This window comes from Pleurodeles waltl, chromosome 5, assembly GCF_031143425.1.
Source record: "Pleurodeles waltl isolate 20211129_DDA chromosome 5, aPleWal1.hap1.20221129, whole genome shotgun sequence".
NCBI lineage: Eukaryota > Metazoa > Chordata > Amphibia > Caudata > Salamandridae > Pleurodeles > Pleurodeles waltl.
In genome coordinates this window covers 1,852,666,101-1,852,686,769 of record NC_090444.1, presented here as the reverse complement: position 1 = coordinate 1,852,686,769, position 20,669 = coordinate 1,852,666,101, and the positions used below count along the sequence as shown (strand labels likewise).

Genomic DNA, 20,669 nt, shown 5'->3' with positions numbered 1-20,669 from the left:
GACTTAGTTGAGCCCCTCTAATCCACAAAGAACCTAAGTTCTGTGGTGGTGCCTGGTGGGGCAGCTTTGGATACCAGCACCACTGGATAAGAGACTACTGGAGAGCTCAATCTCCCGATTCAGGCATTTTGGAGACTTAGGGCCTGATTTAGACTTTAGAAAACGGGTTACTCCGTCACAAACGTGACAGATATCCTGTCTGCCGTATTACAATATCCATAAGCTAAAACAGGACCGTAATACGGCGGATGGGATATCCGTCACATCTGTGATGGAGTAACCCCCTCTGGCAAACTCTAAATCCCCTACTCCTTAAAAGCTACACCACACCTTGTAAGACAATCAGTAAATTGTATTTTTCACAGGTATACGGCCTCCAGCATCAAAGTCATGGGTACGCAAGTGTGTAAGCCCAGGGATGAGGGAAAACAAAAAGGCAAAATGACTCAACAACTGGCAACAGTCTCTTTGCTGCTCTGGGTTAAGGGTGGGGGAAAGGATGACACCCTGCAACGACCCAGCTTTCTCCTCTGAGGATAGGATGTCAGGGGAAGATTCACTCTCCTCTTCCATCCCATCATCTGTCATCTGTATAGGGACTTCAGATCTCTCATAGTGTGGCTTGAGGTGACTTGCATGGGCTACCCTTGAGAGGTCCCTGGGGGTCTTGGGTTCCACCAGGCAGATGACCTCCTCCTTTTTCTCCTTCATCTCAGAAGGCCCTGACCAACTGTCTTTGCGGTCCTGGGACTGACAGGCTCCAGTACCTACACATTCTGCACAGGCTGAAACTCTACCAGGATGGCCTTTTGGTTGTACCAGAGTTTCATTACTTCCTGGCTAGCCTCTAAGTTCTCAGAAGCTTTCTTCCAGAACTTTTGCATCTGGTTCCTAAGAGCCAGCTTGTAGCTGACCACATGCTTGAGGGGGGTGGGGGTGTCTTTCGGGGGCCTTGCTCCAACCCCTTCTTTAACAGAGAGACAGAGGTCTCCTAAAAGGGTGGCCACAAAAGAGCTCAAAGGGGTTAGACCCCACTCCTTTCTGTGGCGCCTCCCTGTAGGCAAACAACAGGCTTAGTGAGAAGACATCCGACTTCCTCATGAGTTCAAGCAGGCCCAAAACCATGCCTTTGAGGGTCTTGTTGAATATCTCAACAAGACCATTTGTCTGGGGGTGATAGGGTGTAGAGGACCTGTAGGTTACCTGTTAAACCTGACAGTCTTAGGGTGGTCATCCCAAACTTTTTGCCTGCCTACCTCCATTTTTCGGACTCTGTTTTTGCTGGTTTTAGGACTCTGTGCTCATTACCACTGCTGACCAGTGCTAAAGAGCATATGTTCTCTCCCCTAAACATGGTAACATCGGCTCCTATCCAAAAGGCATATTTATTTAATTTACCTGTAAGCTCCTAGTGCAGTGCACTAGAAGTGCCCAGGGACTGTAAATTAAATGCTACTACTGGGCCTGCAGCACTGGTTGTGCCACCCACATAAGTAGCCCCTTAACCATGCCTCAGGCCTGCCATTGCTAGGTCTGTGTATGCAGTTTCACTGCCACTTCGACATTGCATTCAAAGTACTTGCCAAGCCTTAAACACCCATTTTTCTACATATACGTCACCCCTAAGATAGGCCCTAGGTAACCCATAGGGTAGGATGCTATGTAAGTAAAAGACAGAACATGTACTTATATGTTTTATATGTTGTTTTTATCTGCTGTGAGGCCTGCTCCTCTCATAGGCAGCAATAGAACTGCCCTTATATACTTTTAAGTGGTAGACTCTGATCTGAAAGGAGTAGCCCTGTCATGTTTAATGTGGCCAGAATGGTAATAGAAAACCCTGCTTACTGGTGAAGTTGGATTTAATATTACTATTTTAGAAATGCCACTTTTAGAAAGTGGGCATTTCTCTGCACGTACTACTTTTTGTGCCTTACAGCCTGCCTTCAATCCACGTATGTGCTGGGTGACAGCTCTCCTTGTGCATTCCACCCAGACAGCTAGAAACACAGGACACTCAGCCAAATCTACATTCATCTGCATATTGAATGGGTCTTCCTGGGCAGGAAGGGTGGAGGGGGTCTCACTTACACTTCAAAGGACAGTTTCCTGACCCCTCACGAAGGACTGATAAACCCTCATAGGGATCCTGGCAGACAGGACTGGGTTAAAGGGGGACCTCGTGCACTTCAAAACCACTCTTAAATTTCCTCGACTTTAAAGGTATTTTTGGGTAAGTATACTGGTCAGTGACCCCACCAAATCAGACACTTCTGGACCTACTCCTGGACTCTGTCAGAGGGACTGTCTGGCTGCCCAAAGGACTCATCTGGACTGCTTTGCTGGAGTGACTGCTGCCCTGCTTGTTGCCCTACTGCCTTCTGACCCTTGACTCTGCTGGAAGGACCCTGCCTTCCTCCACAAGTGGTCTCCAAGGGCTTTGATTGGGCTTTCCTCCTGTTCTGAAGTCTCAGGGCCAAAAAGACTTCATCTACTAGCTTCTTGCTAGTTGCCCGACTCCAGAACCGACGACGCACTGCTGCCTGTGCCTACTCCGTGGTCCTCGCTGAACGCAACGACCACTGCCTGCAACGTAAGTCCGATGTCGTTGCGACGCTGCTGTAGTCCAGCAGTGTGATCATGACACTGTAAATGAGTGAGTGAAAAATGTTTATTGTACAGATATTAAAATCCCTTACAATTTAAAACCAGAGATGATCAAGTGGTACAGTACACAACTGATCGCGACACTGCAAAGTCAACACATCATGACTTGACCGACTAGATTCATCGGCGCCGGCGGGTCACAAGGATCTGACACCTCGCCATCAACGCCACATCAGCTTCCCCGCAACCGGACAGAACTGACGTCTTGCCTCTCCTGCCTCACAGTATGGAACCAACGCCTCACCTCCCCGGTCGGCGCAAGGAACTGGTGCTGCACCCGCTCCAGAAATGTCTATTGACCTTATTTTATTCAGATAAAGATTATCTACTTTTCAAAACTGGTGTAATGTATTTCTGTGGTGTTTTCACTGTGATACCGTGAGTTATTGCACAATTACTTTACACATTGCCTTCTAAATTAAGCCTGTCGGCTCCACGCCAAGCTACCAGAGGGTGGGCACAGGATAATTTGGATTGTGTTGTGACCTACCCTGACTAAGATTGGGGTCCCTACCTCTGCCAACTAGAGACCCAATCTCTAACATTACCCCACACATCCCAGATGGACTTCATGTATGCAAACATGAAGTTGGTGCCCTTGTAAGACACCACTTGCTTGGAGAATCCCACTCGGGGGAAAAATCCACTTCAGGACCCAGCCATTGCACCAAAATAGAGGAGGACATTCTTCCAAGAGATCGGGTCATCTCCAGACGTATCACCAGCTGCCTTAGCCTCAGCTTGCCGTCTGAAGCCCTCTAAAGCTGGGCACTCTTTCTGTGCTTTTCAGAATTAATCCATGGTCGGCCTACCCTTAACTTGCCCTCCAGCAAGCTCAGGTAGGTATCACAGGGTGGCAATGTCCTCCTCAGTTGGTTCCAGGGAGGAAACCTCAAGTTCAGCTTCCTCCTAGAACATGTACCTTTCAGGGGATGACTTCCCACACCCCTTGTCCTGTCTATATTTTTTTCAGCTGCCTAGGACATTTTTCCAGGTTTCAGGCCTCCTTGTCTCCACTCTTGGGCAGCCATGGTCTATGGTGTCATGAAGATCCACTCAGGCAACCCTAACATCTCGAGTTGTCACCTCAGCTCCACTTCTATCCAGGCAGTGACTTCCAGATCATTGTCTGACAGGCATAGCAGGACTCACAGTCACTTTTAGAGAACCTGAGATCTCCCACTTTACACAAAGGAACCAGAGCCACAGGGAGACACTCTCACAGTTGTCTGCTACTACAACCAGGTGGATTGGATTGGGTGTTACTTGCTCTGAGAACATCAGATGACACCTGGCAGTAGTCATGCTGGCTCCTGTGTTCCTGAGAGCCTCGACCCTCTGCCGACTGATGGTGACTCCTGAAAGTACTTAGAAGTATTGGTATGTATTTGAGCATTGGGTACCACTGTTTTATCACTTAGGGACAGTAAGGTAACCTCTACTCTCTCCTGTCCTAACTGGGACCACCTCCTACCCAAACGTAAACTGGCCAGTCCTGGTGTCTGGCCACCTGTGGATGGCTGTGCCATCAAGGCAGTGGCATCTTCCTTCATTTACCCATACTTGTAGTACAAACCTCCTCATCTTCTTGTACAAGAACACTTTTTTCTTCTAATTAGATTGGTACTGGTTACCTCTACCTTGTGAACTATTTTAGGACCTCTGCAGAACTTCTTACTTTTAGTATTTTCTCGTTTCTCTCCCCGTTTGTTGTATTAGGGACACTGTCCACCCTTTGAGTGATCCCATCTAAATACCTTATTGGGCACCCAGGGCTGACCCGAGGTCCACCTCCCTTGCAAGCTCCCTGGGGTACATTAGCCTGCTGTCAACAATATGTTGGCACAACTCTGTAAAGCAAATAATGAGCATGTGCCCTCTCAAAATCGGATTGAGTAGCCCACTAAAATCACTCACTTTGCTTCCACTCACCCAACCATTCAGTGCCTTGCTGGAGTAGTCTAATAAATCCACCTAAGCATGGTTTAGAAGTTTACGGTTGTCCCTGATGCCATGGTTCTCAGGGGTCAGCCCAAACTTGGTGGGTAAAACTGACTTCATGGGAGTGAATTTCATCTGATACTCCACATCTGATGTCAGAAGGGTGTCTCTTTCCACTGTGGACATGTGTTTCCACAAGCTTGGCCCCCAGTACTCCTCTGGGACCTGTAGATTCTAAGGGCTACCTATGTCATCCACCACAACATAGGATAAGGTACTACCTGTACACAGGGCTTGTGAAGTAAATGTTACTAGTGGGCCTGCACCATTGCTTGTGCCACCCATTAAAGTAGCCCTTTATAACATGTATAAGGCCTGCCATTTGACCTGGCAAAATAAACCTTTCGCCAGGCCTAAACCATCCTTTTTAATACATACAAGTTACCACTAAGGTAGGCCCAAAACAGCCTGTATGGCCTAGTGCACTGTATATAAAATTGGAACATGTATTTTTAAGTTTTACATGTCCTAGTAGTGAACAACTCTTAAATTTGTTTTTCACTACTGTCTCCCATTTTGGGTTACCTTATTACATTAAATAACTGCAAATTTTTCATTGGAGCCAGGTAGAAATGTCATGTTTGGTCTGAAATTACTTATAAATCGAATTACTCTTTAATGGTAAAGTTGGACTTTAAATCACAATTCTGAAAATGCCACTTCTAGATGCACAGGCACAGTTCTGAGTATTTCTGGATCTGGACCTCCAGGTCTTCACATTCCTTGTCTATTTGAGAGAAGGGCGTTCCCTTCCAGTAGCTACATTGCCACCGACATCGGGTTTGCCGTAAGAATCGCATGGAGAGTGGCCACTTTGGTTTAGAAACACTCTAGGAAGAAGAATGGGGCTAGGATCTCTGTACCTCTCCCCCTGCCCACAGGGCTCAGAGCAGACTGCGCACCTCACTTGTGGCAGGCTTCTACAACTGATGCCCATGGGCTGTGAGCGATGCGCTGCTACAAGTCGTTCTGCCAGAAAATAATGCTGGTGCTGGAGGGCAGACGGGTATGCACTGCAGCTGTGCAATGTTAGGTGCCTCCTGCCAGAGTCCTGGATCACATGGCCTTGCTGTTAGGCTTTGTGTACTTCCCCCAGACAGTGAGACAATAAGTCTTGTATGTGGGCAGGATGGACCATCCTGGCAGTATTGGGGGGGTAGGGGGGCAAGCTGCTCCCTGCCACACTTGCATTTCAAAAGGGGCTGCCTCTAGCACACACAGACATCTAACACCAGTCTTTTGTCACCCTAGACTTCTTGGAGCCTTGGCAGGGAAAGGAAGGCGACCCATGTGGGGGTGGCCTAGAAATGTCCTCCATTTCAAAGGCTGGCACCATGTATAAATATTGGACCCTCAGGACCATTCTTCAGTACACTGACTGCCTTGGACCCCATAAAGACTGCCCTGCAGCTACCAGAGGACTGCTCTTGCACTTAAGGCCCGCCTTGTACCCCAGAGGATCGCCTTCATGGTTGAGGCCTGTATTGTTGCTTGAACCAAGGATTATCAGAGTGACTCCAATCACAAGCTGGCTGGCCTCCTGCGTGAGCTACTGGCACATAACAAGCTCTACAGGCCTTGAACCCTGAGTCCTGCCCCCTCACCACCCACCCCAAATGGTGGCCCTCCAGTCCTAGACCTTTGGTGGTGGCGCTGAAGGTGATGCTCCTGACTAATCCTAAAAGTTGGGATGTAGAAACTATTTATTCAAAAAGTGGACTGAGAACTGACAAAAGACCGGAACTTACCTTCAAGCAGTTAGCCTGACTCCGCGCAAGCTCCCGCTATGTTATTCTCCACAGCAGAAAATCCTATTCAGTGCGACACCGTCAGCTAAGTTATCTGGACTCATGGAGCCATCATCAGCTACAGCTTGCAGCTTTGTCCCGCTGGAGATGTTCAACTTCCAAAAAAGTGCTAAAGTTTGAAGGTGGAAATCTTCACTGCGATCCCGTCCTAGGGCTCCCATACAATAACATCTCCTAGGATACTGCTGGCTGCCATGCCCAGCTGAACTTTACCTTCTCAGGAACATTCTTCATAAATGTTTCAAAGTCTGAAAGTAAGCACAGATTGTGCCCAATCTACCCCCTGTAGCCAAACTGCACTCCACGCCAGTCGGCCTTAACTTTTGACTTTGCCACTGTCTTTGGCCTTTGATTTTTTTAAGCACTATTTTTCATTTTCAAATGTACACCTATTCTACCTGACTGCTTGTGCCTGTAACCCTTCCTGCAAGCACTGAATTTGAGCTCAGCAATCTGGAGAGGTACACTGCAGCTGAGCTCAGGGGACTCTGCAAAGAAAGAGGGCTCCAGCCACAAGAAGCTCCAAGAACAAGGAGCTCCAGAAGGCTCTCAGAGTCTTAGGGGAGAGGCCTGCTAGTTGCAAACCAAAGCATCACATCAGGAGGAGAAGAAGGCTATGGAGGAGCACAAAGCGTTCCTGGGCACAGGTAATGTGCTGCAGCACCCTGCAGAGGAGGATCTCAATGCCAGGACAGGGAGCATTGTGTCTTTCAATGATCTATCCCTAGAGAAGCTGGAGGACAGAAAAGCTGATAGGACATTCCAGCTAAAGCTGGCTATATTAAAACTGGAGGCAGCTAAGGAGTAGAGTGCTGCAAATATAGCTTAGTTAGGAAGAGCCCTGGCAAAAGAAAATGCTGAGGCAGAAAGAGCCTTAGCAAAGGAGAAGACTGAAAGGGCCTTGGCGGAAAGTAATGTGCTACAGGCTCAGGAAGTAAGTCTGAAAGTCGCAGAGCCCAGCAGTATTTGTGGCAACAAACCTCCAGTGCCTACTGGAGAGGCAAGAGTCCGCATACCTTAAGATCTGGTGCCCGGTTACGTGGTGGGAGAAGACATACATAAATGATTTTCTCCATATGAAATAGCACTCAGAATGCACAGGTCCCAGAGGAGGAATGGGGATCAACATGACCATACTGAGGAGGGCTATCCTTCTACCACTAGAGGTGGGGGGGAGGGGGGGACCAGGTGCAGTATGCTCCCATGAATGCCATTTTGCTTACAAAATGTGGACTGACTCTTAAAAAAGGAACTGTCTTAGGTTCAGTGACAGCCACAAACTCCCAAACCAGTCTTGGGTGGACTTCATAGATTATACAAGCAAGGTGCTGAGTGCAGTAAAGTTAATGATCAAAATGGGCTGTGCAATCTGATTCTGAGAGAGCACATGCTCATTACTTGTTTAACAGAGCTCCGCCAACACCTGGTTGACGGCAAGCTTACTGACTCCAGGAAGTGTGCAAAGGAGGCAAACCTCTGGGTCAGTACCAGAGTGCTTAAGAAGGCACCTGGGAGTGACCCACAAGGGTGATTCAGGTTTCCCTACGCATGGATGCTGCTGGGTGAAATAAGATGTCTCCAGGTCACGTTTTGGGTAGTATTGTGTCTCAGACACTAGGGCAGCCACACAAGAAGGGTGCTAGTTTTAACAGAAGACATTGGGGAACACAGAATTGGATTTCTCTGCATTTGTTCCTTGCAAATGTAAGCCAATGTGTAAGAAGGAAGACTTTTGCAAAATGTTCTGACTCACATGCTAGTATGGGTATTCACAAATTCAGAGATGTACAAAAAAAACACTGCCCCTAAACTCAGTATCTGATGTACATAGCTTCATAGGCACATAGGTTTCCTTCATACTAATTTTTCACGATTTATATTTAACCATATGAATTGCTGTAAAGTCTGTATACAATGAAAATCCTTTGTATGGTGCAGCTCAGTTGCTGGCTATGCGTACCTCGGGTCCTTGGGGAACCTACAAACCTGATAAATTGCTGCAACCAAAAAGGTCTAGTGGATACAACGGTAGATACTTTTTGTAACTCTGCCATCATGACAAAGTTATAGGTGAAACTTTTGTAACAAATGGCTGTTATTTCCTCCTCATTTTTATTTTTTCATTTTATTTCAACAGTTACTTTCTTCAGAAACAAACAGACGGTTCTACACAGAAGACCCATTGTTGAATTCAGAATTCTGTCTACTTTTCAGCAATCTACAGCCTTCCAGGATCACCCATGGGTTTCATACCTGTTTCTATCACAAACAGCAAGTTGGTTGAAAGCACAAAAATTAAGAAAAAAAATGGGCAGCCTCAGAGAAATTCCAAACATTTTAGGGTTTTTTTGTGCAGCATTATTTTCCCATTGTTTTTCAAAAAACCCCAAAAGGTAGCTATATTTTGGCTGTTTTTTCAGTCCCCTCTAGGAGAATCTACAAACCATGGCTATCTTAGAATCCCCCTGATTTTGGCAAAAAAGGACACAAATTTGCCAATGATACCTTACGTGGAAAAAAGTTATAGATCGGAAATGCTAAGTACCCCAAATAGCCAAAAAGGGCTCAGCAAGGAGGTGGAGAAACTTTAGCAGTTAAGGCAGTCACTGGAGGTTAGAAATAGTATGAGGAAGGCTCACTAAATCTATAAAAAGTACCTTCATAGCAAACAATACTCACATTACAACTATTACAGAAGGTCAACAGGTATGAGCGGAAAAAACCTGGCAAAGTGCCTAAAGGTGAAAGCTGTAATTAAGAACTTTGCAGTGTTAATAAGGTCACTGGAATTTCTGTGCAATGATTTAAACTGGCCCTGCATCAGACTGTAATGTGTAACCATGACAGTCTTAATAATGGGGTTCCTAAGTAGATTAGGCAATAATAACAATGAATGATTTGGCCCTCCACCCTACAAAACCCCACAAACCCCCCACACCTGGGTCCATCACACCCTACACTGCGCCCTCCACCCTACAGAACCCCACACACCTTACACCGCCCTCCAGAACCCCACACACTTCGGTCCATCACACCTTACACCACCCTCCACTCTACAGACCCCACGCACCTTACACCGCCCTCCACCCTACAGAGCCCCACACACCTGGGTCCATCACACTTTACATCACCCTCCACACTAGAGAACTCCACAAACTTCACGCACCTGGGTCCATCACACCTTACACCACCCTCCACCCTACAGAACCCCACACACCTGGGTCCATCACACCTTACAACGCCCTCCACCCTACAGAACCCCCCACACCTTACACGGCCCTCCACACTACAGAACCCCACACACCTGGTCCATCACATCTTACACCGCCCTCCACACTACAGAACCCCACACACCTGGTCCATCACACCTTACACCGCCCCCCACCCTACAGAACCCCACACACCTGGGTCCATCACACCTTACACCGCACTCCACCCTACAGAACCCCACACACCTGGGTCCATCACACCTTACACCGCACTCCACCCTACAGAACCCCACACACCTGGGTCCATCACACCTTACACCGCCCCCCACCCTACAGAACCCCACACACCTGGGTCCATCACACCTTACACCGCCCTCCACCCAACAGAACCCCACACATCTGGTCCATCACACCTTACACCGCCCTCCACCCTACAGAACCCCACACACCTGGTCCATCACACCTTACACCGCCCTCCACCCTACAGAACCCCACACACCTGGGTCCATCAAACCTTACACCGCCCTCCACCCTAGAGAACCCCCCACACCTGGGTCCATCACACCTTACACCGCCCTCCACCCTACAGAACCCCCCACACCTGGGTCCATCACACCTTACACCGCCCTCCACCCTACAGAACCCCCCACACCTGGGTCCATCACACCTTACAACGCCCTCCACCCTACAGAACTCCACACACCTGGTCCATCACACCTTACACCGCCCTCCACCCTACAGAACCCCACACACCTGGGTCCATCACACCTTACACCGCCCTCCACCCTACAGAACCCCCCACACCTGGGTCCATCACACCTTACACCGCCCTCCACCCTACAGAACCCCCCACACCTGGGTCCATCACACCTTACACCGCCCTCCACCCTACAGAACCCCCCACACCTGGGTCTATCACACCTTACACCGCCCTCCACCCTACAGAACCCCACACACCTTACACCGCCCTCCACACTACAGAACCACACACACCTGGGTCCATCACACCTTACAACGCCCTCCACCCTACAGAACTCCACACACCTGGTCCATCACACCTTACACCGCCCTCCACCCTACAGAACCCCACACACCTGGGTCCATCACACCTTACACCGCCCTCCACCCTACAGAACCCCCCACACCTGGGTCCATCACACCTTACACCGCCCTCCACCCTACAGAACCCCCCACACCTGGGTCCATCACACCTTACACCGCCCTCCACCCTACAGAACCCCACACACCTTACACCGCCCTCCACACTACAGAACCCCACACACCTGGGTCCATCACACCTTACACCACCCTCCACCCTACAGAACCCCACACGCCTGGTCCATCACACCTTACACCGCCCTCCACACTACAGAACCCCACACGCCTGGGTCCATCACACCTTACACCGCCCTCCACCCTACAGAACCCCACACACCTGGGTCCATCACACCTTACAACGCCCTCCACCCTACAGAACCCCCCACACCTTACACCGCCCTCCACACTACAGAACCCCACACACCTGGGTCCATCACATCTTACACCGCCCTCCACCCTACAGAACCCCACACGCCTGGTCCATCACACCTTACACCGCCCTCCACCCTACAGAACCCCACACGCCTGGTCCATCACACCTTACACCGCCCTCCACCCTACAGAACCCCACACACCTGGGTCCATCACACCTTACACCGCCCTCCACCCTACAGAACCCCCCACACCTGGGTCCATCACACCTTACACCGCCCTCCACCCTACAGACCCCCCCACACCTGGGTCCATCACACCTTACACCGCCCTCCACCCTACAGAACCCCACACACCTGGGTCCATCACACCTTACAACGCCCTCCACCCTACAGAACTCCACACACCTGGGTCCATCACACCTTACACCGCCCTCCACACTACAGAACCCCACACGCCTGGGTCCATCACACCTTACAACGCCCTCCACCCTACAGAACTCCAAACACCTGGGTCCATCACACCTTACACCGCCCTCCACACTACAGAACCCCCCACACCTGGGTCCATCACACCTTACACCGCCCTCCACCCTACAGAACTCCACACACCTGGGTCCATCACACCTTACACCGCCCTCCACACTACAGAACCCCACACACCTGGGTCCATCACACCTTACAACGCCCTCCACCCTACAGAACTCCACACACCTGGGTCCATCACACCTTACACCGCCCTCCACACTACAGAACCCCACACGCCTGGGTCCATCACACCTTACAACGCCCTCCACCCTACAGAACTCCACACACCTGGGTCCATCACACCTTACACCGCCCTTCCTTGGAGAATGCGCAGAACATAGTTTCTCACCCCAGTGTGCCTTGAGCTATGCATTTACTACACTTGATAGTATGTGCCATTCAAGTCATGCTCAGGTGTAGATGTTGACCCACAGCCAAGCCTTAACATAGCTCACTCACACACCACAATGTGCTGTGTCTCACAAATACATGAAATTAATGCTGTATGCAGGCAGTATATGTGTGTATAATCATGAATTATATTCCCTGTATGTGCCTGTTCCTGTATCGTTTTTTTCTTTCGGTGAGACCTAATTTCGTAAAAGTGTCCGTGCATGCCAACGTTTGGGATAATAATAGGAATTTATTTTCCTCATGAGCTTGAATTAAGGAGGGCTTTTATAGGTAGGAAAGATGAAAAGTAACACAAATCCGTTTTGGGCTTAAAAATCAAGCAGCTTGACGAGTGTGCATTTCTATACTATTGAATGGATACACTAACTGGATGGCCTAAGCCTATCAGAACCCCACACACCTGGGTCCATCACACCTTACACCGCCCTCCACCCTACAGAACCCCCCACACCTGGGTCCATCACACCTTACACCGCCCTCCACCCTACAGAACCCCCCACACCTGGGTCCATCACACCTTACAACGCCCTCCACCCTACAGAACTCCACACACCTGGGTCCATCACACATTACACCGCCCTCCACACTACAGAACCCCACACACCTGGGTCCATCACACCCTACAACGCCCTCCACACTACAGAACCCCACACGCCTGGGTCCATCACACCTTACAACGCCCTCCACCCTACAGAACTCCACACACCTGGGTCCATCACATCTTACACCGCCCTCCACCCTACAGAACCCCACACGCCTGGTCCATCACACCTTACACCGCCCTCCACCCTACAGAACTCCACACACCTGGGTCCATCACACCCTACAACGCCCTCCACACTACAGAACCCCACACGCCTGGGTCCATCACACCTTACACCGCCCTCCACACTACAGAACCCCACACGCCTGGGTCCATCACACCTTACAACGCCCTCCACCCTACAGAACTCCACACACCTGGGTCCATCACACCCTACAACGCCCTCCACACTACAGAACCCCACACGCCTGGGTCCATCACACCTTACACCGCCCTCCACACTACAGAACCCCACACGCCTGGGTCCATCACACCTTACAACGCCCTCCACCCTACAGAACTCCACACACCTGGTCCATCACACCTTACAACGCCCTCCACCCTACAGAACCCCCCACACCTTACACCGCCCTCCAAACTACAGAACCCCCCACACCTTACACCGCCCTCCACACTACAGAACCCCCCACACCTGGGTCCATCACACCTTACACCGCCCTCCACCCTACAGAACCCCCCACACCTGGGTCCATCACACCTTACAGCACCCACTCCCTTGTGTAATGTAAGTGGAGCTCATGTAAAGCTCTCCAATGCCTCCGGCTCGAGTGCTATGTAACACTGCCAAAAAACAAGATCTAAGCGCGGACACATCAAGGCCGCCGCCCAGGGCCCTAGATCGCAAGGGGGTCTGCGAGTCCCCACTGACCTGAGGGCCCCAAGGACACACCCCGCACAGCCGGAGCCGGGGACCGTCGGCCGGCTCTGCACAAAGAACCGGGGAAGCGAAAGCGACCTCTCACCCGGAAACCCATCCCGCTACCGGGACGGGCAGTGACTGGGGGTCAGAGCGTGCGCAGAAACACCATTCCATAGCGCGACTCTCCTGCGGTGCATGCGCATAGCTTCGTTTAAAGTACTTCGGAGCATGCGTACAGCTTCTCTGGTGATACTCTTGCTGAGACTATACTGTTGAGCATGCGCAGAGCCTTACCTTCCGATGTCAGTTAGTGGCTGTAACTTGAAGCATGCGCAGAAGGTAAACTTCCGTTTCTCTTCCTTGGAGAATGCGCAGAACATAGTTTCTCACCCCAGTGTGCCTTGAGCTATGCATTTACTACACTTGATAGTATGTGCCATTCAAGTCATGCTCAGGTGTAGATGTTGACCCACAGCCAAGCCTTAACATAGCTCACTCACACACCACAATGTGCTGTGTCTCACAAATACATGAAATTAATGCTGTATGCAGGCAGTATATGTGTGTATAATCATGAATTATATTCCCTGTATGTGCCTGTTCCTGTATCGTTTTTTTCTTTCGGTGAGACCTAATTTCGTAAAAGTGTCCGTGCATGCCAACGTTTGGGATAATAATAGGAATTTATTTTCCTCATGAGCTTGAATTAAGGAGGGCTTTTATAGGTAGGAAAGATGAAAAGTAACACAAATCCGTTTTGGGCTTAAAAATCAAGCAGCTTGACGAGTGTGCATTTCTATACTATTGAATGGATACACTAACTGGATGGCCTAAGCCTATCAGCACTGCCTTAAATGTGGGCAAGTCCAGCCCTGCCAAGTACCACGCATCAGGTGTTAGACTAATGCATTTTAATATTGTGTCCGCATAACCGCACTAAACTAGATTAGTCACGCATTATAGCGCACAGGGACCACCCCAAGAAGGTTGTAATGCATTTAAAGGAGTGAACGCAGTGTGCTACCCAGCTGCGTGCTCTGTTCTCACAGAAATTGCAGCATCAATCTTAATTTAATAATTTTCACTAAATAAAATTCATTTATGCAAAGTGCAGTGGGCCAAGGAAAATAATTACAACCCACTTGCAAGGCAGGTGAAACCGAGCCTCCACTCCGAACAGTGAGCGTACCACATGGTCTCTGGGAAGTGCAGGAGCTTGTGGAGGAAAAGTAACAACAATCTGGGCCTTACCCTCGCCTAAATCTAGGGGCGGCACCTGTCGTTGCTTTGCCAGTTGCAGTAAGGTGCCTGCCCCACTGAGACATGCAGGGCCTCAGTGGCTGACGGATGAGACAGGCAGTGTGAGTGGCAGTTTTGTTTTATTTACCTCATCTGACCATGCGCGGCCATTGGACGAGGTTGCGCTTACTGGCACTGACGGTGGTAGGACTGCGTTTTGTAAAGTCCTGACAGGGCCTGGTCTGCCTTCTTCAGAAGGTCCCATTTCCAGGCAGATTGCCGACACTCAAGTAGGGGTCTGAGGCAGAATAAAAATAATCATTTTCATCTCTGCTTTCCACCTGTGTTGGGAGGGAGTAGGACATACACACTTGTGTCCCAGGCGAGCACCTGTGAAGTGGGCTAACCAAAGCAGCCTGCAAGACTCAGCGCATTGCAATTCAGGCAGCGATGCGGCTCTGCTCCAGGGAGGTGAAGGTCTGTCATCTGGGCAGCCAGCTGGACATTGTTACACCACCAGCAGTGAGCACTACCATCGAGAACACCGCTCGCGAGTAAGTCTGTATGCCAGCACTTGTGGTTGATCGTCATTTGATGAGCATATAGTACTGTTCCTGTTGGTAGGCGGTTTTTTTGCAAACCAGTTATGTAATGAGCTCTTTTGGAGTAATCCTGAACTGGGTTCCATGTTGGTATGCTATCGCTGTAGTAGTAGTCGGAGCCATGGTCCAACAGTGTGCTGCATGACTATCTAGTGTGCTGTACTGTGGGCAAAGATTAGGGTTGCCAACATTCCCTGGAACAAATACTGGTGATACGTTCATGTTTCAGGATTCTGCAAAGGCCTGGACATGAAACTTAAATAGTATTTTACATAAACCCATCTGTATTTATTTTAACATGCCTTTTTGTCTTTGTTAACTTTAACGATCAGTCATGGATGGTTACATCGGCTCTAGAATACATCTTAAAGTGCCTTCTTCTTATAATTACTGTTACAAGTATGTACAGCTACAGAAAAAATACTGGCTTTAGGCAATTTTGCTAATTTTTGTACTAACTGGAACATTAAAGGAAAGTCTGTTAGTGACCTTCCATTGTAGGTGTTTTTGAACAGTTTCTAGATCTTTTTAGAGTTCCTCGTTGCTTAAGTGTGCCATTTCTGATATTTATCTCTTTCCACACTCTTCCTTGCTTGGTTTTACTCATGGGAAGGTGTCACTCTAAGTATCACACATTTGGTATTTCAATGTCACTCATAGGTGCACCGAAACCATGGAAATGTCACACATAAACAATCTGAAAACTTGGCAGCTATGCAGCAGGGTGCCACCTCTCCCACAGAATTACGTTTTAAGATTCTACAAAGCCCCAGACATGATAAACAGGACTTTGTGTAAAATCGTCAGCATTCATTTTAACACTGCTTTTCTGCCCTTGTTTACTGTACTTTATCAGCCACTGACCCTTAAAGCGGCTCTGGACCACACTCTAAAAGTATTTTATTCTTATGTGTGCTTTTGTAAATATACACTAAGAGGAAAAAATACCGGCTAGTGGAGATTTTCCTAATCTTAGTACCAACTTGAGAAAATGTACATAAACTTAATGATACACCATCGCTGCTAGGCATCTGTTTATCTTTATTATGTTGCCATGTGCTTAACAAACCTCCTGAACTTTGATGATTGATCTTGTGCTCGCAGCCGTGGGCTGCAATCTGCTTATCGCTGTAATTTACTTGTTCTAACCGTAGTTCCGAGAATTTTTGTGCTTAATCAGTAACTGCCAGAACAGGTTCGTACAGGTCGTTGCCACCTCCTGCCAGCTGCATCTGTACTTTCTCCCACGACACGTGTATCCCTGAAATATTCTGAAGGCCGCAGAGGACCTTGAATACGCTAGGGGTGGAGTTGTCCTCTGACTAAGCAGTTTTGTGTGTATATAAGGTTGGGTGCCCCGGAGTGAAGGGGCAGCCTCCGTAGGATAGTCACTTGACTGTCTTGGGACTCTGTATTAGCTCGAGCTATAATCCATGTAATAAACTTCTCTTTATTCCTCCAGTTGGTGACTCCGCTTGATTTGTGTACTCTCTGCTAAACGGACCCTGAGGACTAGGGTGTCCCTCCACCGCTGGGAAGGAGACCCCGGGTGGGGATTCTATCTTTCCTGGTTCCTCAGTTGGCGCCCGAACAGGGACCCGAGTCAGGCATCCAGGGGACCGACCAGGTGACGGAGGACTCACGATTGGACTTCCAAGGGAGGCGCCCCACACCAGATTCTGAGCTTCGTTCTCTGTCGTGGACCTGCGGATCTCCACTGTGTGTCTTCCAGCCAGCTCGACTTCTCCTGGCGCTGTCTGAATTCGGGTCTCTGTTTTCCGTGAACTATAACAGAAGTGTCAGCTAAGGACGGAGTTGAAAGATTCCTGTCTAAAAATAGGTCTGTGAGTATTGTACGGTTTCTATCGCTCTTTGCAAAGGTCGACGTCAGTGGTAAGACTGATCTAATTTGTCATTTAAGTATATAGGAAGCAGAGGGCATATTTGCCACTCAGTTGGTGTATTCAAACCACTGGTGTAAGAATTTGTTTTTAAAAAAAATACTGAAAGAATGCCACAGTTCAGTTGTTTTAGGAAATTGTGTTGTTGTCTTTGCAGTACGGACTCCCGCCTGGAGGAAACATGCCCCGCTCCTCCGGCCGGGACTCCGAATCATGATATATATGTTAAATATTGCGTAGGTCCGATTATCTGGTCTGATATATGGAGAAAAAGAACCAAAGGTAGTTCTGATTTACAATGGCCTATTCACGGGACATTTGATAAAGATAAATTAGACTACTTACAGGAACGTTTGTTTGTGACAAAAAGTAGACCATGGATGTTTGATTCACTACGGACTTGGCAGACAGAAGCAGACCAAAGACGTAGGAAGGCAGAGAAAGAATTACAGAGACATGAGACCAGGACAGTGACTGAAAAGGTATATGACTCTGACGTAGCTGAACATCAACAGAAAATTTTAGAACATGACAGAAGGCTTCACTTACAAACTGATAAGTGTTACCCTTCCAGGACAGTAGTGGATAAGCCACAAGAGGAAGACCCCCTTTTAAACGATATGTTAGTTAAACCCCCGTTATATACTCCACCAATATATCCTACACTACATCCTCAACCTGCACCAGGTGACCCTATTGTGCCACCCCCGGTTGGACCTCAGGCGAGTGCTCCACCACCCACCACCACCCCTCCTGTCACCAGACCTATAGAGGATACACCCCGCCCGACTGTACCCACCCCTCGACTGACCCCCGTTTGGCCCACCCCTGACTCCTGTTTAGACACCACACATACCCCCCGTCCCATGACCCCGCGAAAGCGCACCCTCCGCGGACACTTGTTCTCTAATTCACAAGAGGAAGATGTCATTGAAGAAATGACACGGAGGTGGATGACTAATTGGAATGACTATCGGGTCAGGGACATTGTCCACACTATGAAACAATGGGATAGTTTAGTTCAGTTACATGCAGCTACCCTTATGTGCAACATTATAATACAAGAATATGAGGATGATGGTTCCTCAGCTCCCGCGGGACTGGTGGACCTCCGAAAACGCACCTCTACTGGACTGCCGTTTGGTTCTGGTCTACATGATTATGTTGTTACTCTTCTCGTATATAGGGACCGCCTGTGGACATGTAGCCCTTCTGTAAAGGCATCCATGTTTCCCATGAGAGAGGTTCTGCCGGTTTGGCGAGAGCCGGTGATGGATAACGCTGGCCAAGTTATTACCGCAGGGCATTTTCAACAAATGTGGGTACACACCCCATGGAAAAGATCTGAAACATATACCCTAAAAGCCGCCTTACCTGACCTCCGTAAGAATCCTGCAGGATATTATAAAGAACTGCAACAAATTCTTGAATCCTGTACTATGACGTTGTCCGATATTGACATGTTAATGGCAGCAGTAGTCCCGCAGGAAGTATGGTCAAAAGTACAGAGGCACGACCATGCTGAACTAGGGGGCACGTGGGACCAATTGCAAGCAGCAGAAAGGGACAGGGTTGGGGGAGCGAAACCAGACCCACTTATATTGGCTCTCCCACTGCGTATTTTGGATTTAATGAAGACCATACTTGCACCACACAGGATAAATTGGGATAAATTGGCTGCCTGTAAACAGAAAAAGGTTGAGGGTGTTTCAGACTTTTATAAAAGGTTTGAGGGTGTCTTTTCTGATTACAGCGGCCAAGACATGACTACTGAAGGGGGGATAAGACTCTTTGTTGACAAATTCGTGGACAATTTATTACCAGACATAAAGGGAAAATTGAAATTGTGTGAAAGTACGTGGCCAGTCTCTACTGCCACTGGAATACTGACAATGGCCCAATATTATGAGAACAGGGAGATAGAAGAACAAGAAAAGAACAAGAAAAAAACGAAGGAGTTGAAAACGAAGGTGTTATTTCAGCAGGCCTACCCTCAGCCCCGTCAACAGCAGTCCAGATCAAGGTCACAAGGACCTCCCAATGACAGAAGGCAGTCCCAACGCCCTCCCCGTTCTTCCCTCTCCTACAATAGTGTGCCTATTGCAAGCAGGAGGGCCACTGGAAGAATGACTGCCCCAATAAGGACAACTCCACAGGCCGCCCCATGCCCCCACCGCAACAGGACAACAGACCACGCTGTAGGTCTGGTCCTGCAGACAGACCCCGCCAGCAGGCCCCTTCACGGTCCCACAGTACCCCCCGCCCGAATTATTTTGATGCTTCATCCCAGCGTCAATATTTTAATGACGACTATGATGCGTATGAAGGTCAGGGGTCCTCCTTTGACTAGGACAGCCTTCGACAGAGGGCGGTGGGACCAGTTTCTATTCCTGTTAGGCAGAATGGCCCTCACGTCGAGGTACAATTAGACGGTACTTCACATGAATGTGGTAGATACTGGGGCCACCAAAAGTTCTGTTAAACGGGAAGAGGTCCAAGGGGTCCCTCTGTCTGCAATATTAATGTCTCTATGGGTTTTTCTGGTGTTCCGGTGGCTAACCCCGTCTCCCAGCCGCTGCATGTTGCTATAGGTCCTTACACTATTAGCTCCCCTCTCATTCTTACTTCGGCCTGTAGTGAGAATTTATTGGGTTTGGACCTATTAAAGAAATTGTACGCCACCATTTATTGCTCTCCGGATGGAGTGCATGTCACTTTAGGTCCCAATATTTCCCCGTCACAATTGTTGTCAAAACCACTTCCACCCGAACTTCAAGATTTGCCAGACATTTTATGGGCCACACATAAGGATGATGTTGGATGTCTGGACATACCACCGTATGTCATACGCTTGAAAGCCAATGCCAAATTACCTCGTCTTCCCCAATACAAATTATCCCAACACATTGAACAACAACTCAAAAATATTGTGACCCAGTTGATTGATTTGGGTGTCATTAAAGAAACGCGTGGTAATGATTGTAACAGTCCTGTCCTTCCTGGTCATAAAAAATTATCTGATGGCACTGCGTCTCCAGGACTCCGATTTGTTATTGATTTACGGGCGGTCAATAAGATTGTAATACCCCAGTTCCCTGTTGTTCCTGACATTATGACATTATTAACAATGATACCTGCCTCCGCTACTTGGTTCTCTGTTATCAATCTTAAAAATGCATTCTTTAGCATTCCCATTCATCCAGAAAGCAGACACATCTTTGGGCTTTCACTGGGTGGTCGCAGTTTCCGGTTCTGTCACGCTCCACAAGGATTTACTGAATCGCCTAGCATTTTTATCCAGGCCCTCAAGGGCCAATTGGATACCCTTGTTTTTCCTTGCTCCTCGACGCTGGTTCAATATGTGGATA

General features: G+C 48.7%; 1 protein-coding gene across 2 annotated transcripts in view; it reads right to left on the bottom strand.

Annotated features, from left to right (window-relative positions):
• LOC138296869 (zinc finger protein 502-like) overlaps positions 1–13,720 on the bottom strand; it is a 68,154-nt gene extending 54,434 nt beyond the window's left edge. For both annotated transcript variants that reach the window (XM_069236357.1, XM_069236358.1), the window contains exon 1: positions 13,569–13,720. The gene's annotated coding sequence lies outside the window, so the exon portion shown is untranslated. The remainder of the gene's footprint in view (positions 1–13,568) is intronic.
• Positions 13,721–20,669: the final 6,949 nt, after the last annotated feature.